This window comes from Macrobrachium rosenbergii, chromosome 1 (assembly GCF_040412425.1).
Source record: "Macrobrachium rosenbergii isolate ZJJX-2024 chromosome 1, ASM4041242v1, whole genome shotgun sequence".
Classification (NCBI taxonomy): Eukaryota; Metazoa; Arthropoda; class Malacostraca; order Decapoda; family Palaemonidae; genus Macrobrachium; species Macrobrachium rosenbergii.
The window spans coordinates 47,099,358-47,105,476 of record NC_089741.1 but is presented as its reverse complement, the minus strand read 5'-3'; positions in this window follow the sequence as shown (position 1 = coordinate 47,105,476).

The window sequence follows — 6,119 nt, the reverse complement described above, 5'->3', positions numbered from 1 at the left end:
GGGAAGGGCGAATATCTCTCATTGTGAGACGTAGCTAGGTCTAGTCTGCCATTTGTAAGTTGAGGTCCTCATTGTTGATATTTATTCTCATGATATTCACGGTCAAATTTGTAATTTTCCATCGGTGTAATTTGGACCTTTTCCTCAGCAGGTGTACAGTTAATTCTTTGGTAGGGTAACATATTTTATAGTACTTAATGGTTTAGTGCCTGTTTTGCAGGGTATCCTGTGAAACTTGTTTTGGTGGGTGGTGCAGTGAGCAAAGTGAAGTTTTGATAAGTTCCGATTTGTTGTACATAAGTTTGAGCAAATTAGAAGTTAATTCAGTGTATTACAATAAAAATCTAGTGGGTTAGTCTTAAAGTTTGCATTTACAGTATCTGTGTTTTATAATAAACAAGGTTATTTTGGTGATGTAAACAGGTAGTGAATTGATTTGTGCAGTTATTTACAACACATCCAGTTTAGCATCATTTTATATCAAAATCATTGCAGAATTGGAATTTCTTGCCGACTTAGATCATTTTAGCATTAACCCACCAAATTTGAGGAGGTTGGTACCAGTAGAAAAGTCCAGTAACATTTGAAAAATATTTTTCGAAGCTTGCATACCACATTACTTCCAAAAGTTGTTTTGGAATCCTGATTGCCAATATATTACATATATCTTCCATGTGAAGATAAAGACAATACTGAATTAAAAATTTCATTTTTAGCTGCTTTTTTTTTCTTCAAGTATTCAGCTTTGAATTGACTAAACAGTTCTTATTATTGATGTTTTTGATGAATTATTTGCATTATATATAATTTCAAATAAAACTTTCTTACCATGCTGGATACAACCTTTTCTAATAAAAGTATGGTAGTAGCAGTATATTAATGTACTTTAAATCTGTTGTAGTTATTGTATTTTCTGAAAATCATGAGTCAGTGCAATTTAAGCTATGGAATAATCACTATACCTTATCTTATCAGATATATCAGAGATGCTGAGGAATTGGTTGAAATTACAATGATGGTAGTATACTGTACAGTATATATATCTATACATATGATTTTTGTAAGGTTATGTTTCATTTTCATTACTGACAAAAATTAGTGAGATGGTTAAGAGGTGTTGGATTAGTGCAACTCACAGTTACTTTTTTTATTTTTATCGTTTTACTGCTCAGTCACAGGTGGATTTGATATGCGACAAACAGGAGGTGCATTTTCCCAATTGTATTTTCAGTGTTGAGCAAATTTATTAAGTAGTTGTGAAGGATCATTTGGCCTGCAGGAGGAGGAACTATTTCAGCACTCAGGGACACCATTTTCATTTCATCTCGATTAATTAGGTAAGACAAGGAACATGGCTGGACAAAATAGCTATTAACCTAGGTCTTGGGATTCCTTTTCTGGACTAGTCAGTGTCAAAGCATCAACCTACAAGAGGAAAGGATGATTGTATTAGTTGATGTTATATTTTACAGTGAAAGCTCGTACATATTGGCAATAAACTCTGCGTAGGTTGATTTTTGCTCATCTTACTTCAGACAGTGTATCTTTATATTCCCCTCAGTAACTGTTGTCAATTACATAGCCGTCCATTGCTTGCAGTATCCAGCTTTATTTGCTTTCAGTAAAAGACCAGTAAAATCCATGAAAAGGACTAGCCTAGGAAGTAGATATGTATGAGCAGATACAAGAGCATTAAGTGAATAAGAATCACAATATGGAATTGGAAATGCTTTTCAGAGAATTAAGTGTTGTCTAATAGAATATAGTCCAGTGTACTGTAAAGCTTTTCCAATTTTTTATTTTTTTGTTGGTCATGAAGGGAAGTTCATTTAGGTATGGTGGTTCATTGTAGAATCATCTCCAGGTCACAATTCACTGTGGGGATCACTAGTTGAAAACCTCATGACATCTCTGGTTTGGGCATTTTGAAGGATTGATTTGGAATTGTTACAATAACTTTATTGCATTGGAATGTAACCTAGATTGCTCAAACAGTTTTTCTTTGAACATGACATAATATTTATGTATGCATATATGTACATTGTTACATGACTTGAGAAAGGAACAGAAGAAGCCAATATTGTAAATTAGAAAACAGCAGAAAACCAAGAAAGTGGTGCTGAAACACCAGCTGATGTATTTTTTCCTTGTTCCAACTCTCTCTGGTCATATGGATATTGTATATATGTGTATGTATTAAGGCAAGCAACCCTGTAATTCCTGTAAATTTTATATCAAATATTTGCTTCAGGTGCGATTTCAAGCCATGACTTTGCTTACATAAACCAGTGTTATAATCCACAGAACTGCGAAGAGTTCAGAAGTAGGAATGGATTTTAAGCGATCACATTGCCCATGTACAGTGTAAGCCATGGTTTCAGGTCCATGTGGGGTGGAAAACAAAATTGGATTTACATTTACAGTATTGGAAGGGTTGGATGCTTTTAACTGTGTATGTATACTTTTTATAACATGTAATTGTATTGCTCGAAGTCACAGAGTGGAGTACATTCAGCAGTATTATCTAATAAGTTTTTTTTTTACTTATGCTTAGATTTGTTATTTTTCTAGATATGTTATTGACAGCAGCCATTAGAAAGAATGACATTGTGATAGAGACAATCCCATGACCTTCTCTTTGACAGTCAGAGATTCAATTGGATTTCATAACCTTGAGCTTCAGAGCCAACATTTTTAGGGGGGTTTGGCTGGTTGAACTAAATAACAATAATAATATTAAACTTATTTCTTGCTACGGGAGATTTAAACATGGATTGCATATCTTAACCAGTTTCAGTCTGAACATTGTAGATGAGATGTTAGGACTGAAAGATAAAAAAGAAAAATTTTAGATAGATAGGGATTGAAAAATAAAAAAAAAATTTGAATAGTGTATGTTTACTGTATCCTTTACTGTGATTTGTAGAAGTGTATTTTTATGTGTAGCCTTTGGTGAAATAAATTCGCATTTTTTAAAAGCAATTGGTTTTGTTCTGGTTGCAAGATACATGAATACTTTGTTGTCCACAATATACTAAATACTTTTACTGTCCATAAATACTGTACACTGACGTTCATACATATACAAGTAAAATAAGCACTAGATATTGCATGTTTATTCCGAGTTCTAGTCATGTGAAGGGGATTGTCCAATACAGCTAGATATTGGGTTTGTTAGTATCTGTTAGGGATGAAATTATAGGTATTCATATAGTATATAATAGGTTCATTAATGATGAATACAAGTATGTTCAAATAACATATTGGCTCACCAGATGAAATCTGTGCTTCCCTCCTCCCCCAAAAGGAAAGGGGGAAGGTTGTAGAGGTAAAAAGTCTCCCAGTTAATCTGGAATGATAATGATCAGGTAGAACTATTTCTGTGTAGATTATGCCATGCAGCAACTCAATTTTGCCTTTGGGCATATCTTTTGTGTTAGATGACTGTTTTGCATTATGAGTTGATGTCATTCCTTCTTTACTGAAAAGTCTAAAAAATGTATGAATTATGTCATGACATAAAACATGTCTCGTTTTTAGTTGTTGTAATATGACTGTCTCTTCTTGAGTGCCTTGGTTTGATGTTTGGGAAACATTCAAGGTTTCTGTTCTTGTTTCTTGTTTAAGAAATTGTTTTCCAGCATTTTACACTTACTGACTATATCTGGCTTATTTTCGTTTATGTGTTGCTGTACTCTTAATGGTTTAAGCATAGATTTTATCTACTCTCAGGGTTTGTATGTGTATGTGGCTGCTGTCAGGTTTCATTTTTGTTTTTTAAGGGGGGTTGGTTGTGGCCGGGAGGAAGGGTTAGAGAGTAAATTTTATTATGATAGAGAAGTTACCTCTCTATTCATGACTTTGTTGCCAAAAAATATCCCTATACATTGCTCTTGGTGACAAAAGAAACACATGAAGGATATATTTAAGATTTTCTTGTGAAATGTGAAAATTAGGAATAACATTGGATGTCTCTGAATGTACTTCTGCATATAACAACTGTACTACTCTTTGTACTATTCTAAGCATAAAGACACATTGAGAACTTTTCTACTGTAGATTTAGGTTCATTTGTTCTATGACACGTCATGAGGACGGCAAATATTCTACCACAAATGTTGGGCCTCGCTTTCTTGACATTTCACTGTTTCATATATTATTGATCACCTGTACAATTTAAAACACAGGAAGATTGCTGTCGGGTTTTCTGAGGCTTAGAAAAATTATGCGATAAGTAGATGCGCTTAGTCAGAGAAGAGTTGGCCACGTTGAATTATTGGCTAGTTTGGCATTCATGTTTTTTCCACCTCCATGTTTGTTACATAGCTTATTCCGAGTTAGGTTTGTGGTTCGATACTGAATTGGAAAACAACTGTGTTGTTACTATAAGACATGGCTCCTCTTCTCTGCTTGTCAGTGATCCCCCTCTTCTTCATCCTGTCATCCTATTGAGATTAGGGTTTGTGTATAGATTCTTGGAAAAGAAAAAGAAAACAAGAGTCTGCAGAATGTTGTTGGGTTTAGGGGATATTTTTAAAGAAATCCTGTATAGCAAGTTTGTCATCTCAGTAGTATACATTTACAGTAGGACGAATTGTTTATTTTGTAACTATTTTTTCATATAAGATTAGCTGCTTTTTTTCAAATTATTTTAGCCTCGGCCTGAGTTCTTCATTGGGTATGTGAATGGATTTGGGCCTTGAGTGAGTGTGTGAGAACAGGGAGAATATGAGTTGTGTGTGTGGAAACATTTATGTGGGTTGCAGTGCAAAGGCAAATACCTAACTGAAGTTCCTGGGAATACATTAGCTAAAGCATATTTATGTAAATTTATTTTTCCATCATTGAGTAAAATTATTTTTTACATTGTTAATAGATTATGAAATATAAAGATCATCAAATGAGTATTGTGGAATGAACATTAAAGTGTCACCTCAGTTTCCCCCCAAAGAAAAAAGGAAAGAAGTATTGAAAAATTGATGAAGTAAATGTTGCCATAGGGATCGATTCAAATCAAAAGCAAAAGGTAATAGTTTCCATTTCAACTTATGAATAATTTTTGGTCATTGTGTCTGTGGAAATTGTATTATCATGGCATACCTTATATCTTCTTTGTACAGTAGCCAGTTTTTTATAAAAATGTAAACTTCCAAAAAAAAATGTTTTCAATAGGTGAAGCCTCTTGTAGCCTGTCATTGAGTGAGGATGGATGTAGTTGGTTATCGTATGGATGTCTTTTGCATGGAAGTTAGAGCAGCAACCATGCTACATTGTGGAAAATGTTTCCAACATGAAATGTGATTAATAAACTTTTTAATACAATGCCCTTGTATTATTTTCCTAGGTAAAGTTGTGACCAAAAGTGTGTCACTTTTCAGTTGGTTCTCTTTCATGCTTTTGTAAATATACCTTTTGTGAATAGGAGGGTGGTGGTTGTAGATATATTTTTCTCTCTGTGAACATACATTTTGTAGATTTGAACTGGCCAAGTGATCTAATATATTATCTCAAAGTAGCGTGACTTAGGAGAGGATTTTTACTTAACCCAGGGTAAGCTTCAGTAAAACAATAAGCTACACAGCAAAGGAGTTGCAAAAAGAAGGCCCCTAATGTGATATGTACACATATTTTTATATTTCTTGGCATCAATAGCAGAAACAGAAGGAATCTTAGAAATGTTTCAGATGTGGAAGAGAGAATTAAATATTGTTGTCACAAAGCAAAGTTGTTGGTAACCTGGAAGGAAGCTTAGATGGTGTTCAGGATTGCAATATGAAATGAGAAATTTGTTGTGTTCAAAATGTACAACAAGACTTGAGGGTGAAAAGGTAGAAAGGCGACTTATTTAGTGGTAGAGCAGCCTTTTGTTGGATTTGAGGTAAGCTGCTTGTCTGCAGGAAAATAGCAGTAACTTGGTAGAATGTTGTAAGGTGCAATAAAAGTTTAAAAAGTGGAAGGATCTGTATTATTCATTTTGCGCTGAAGTTGTACAAAATTTTCTAAAGAAATTTGTTGTTAACTAATATTGCCTTTGTAGCAGTAATGCTGCCATTTGCGTTACCTGGTAAGAACAGGAAAAAAAAATACTACCGATAAAATCAGGGAATTTGGAGAGTAAT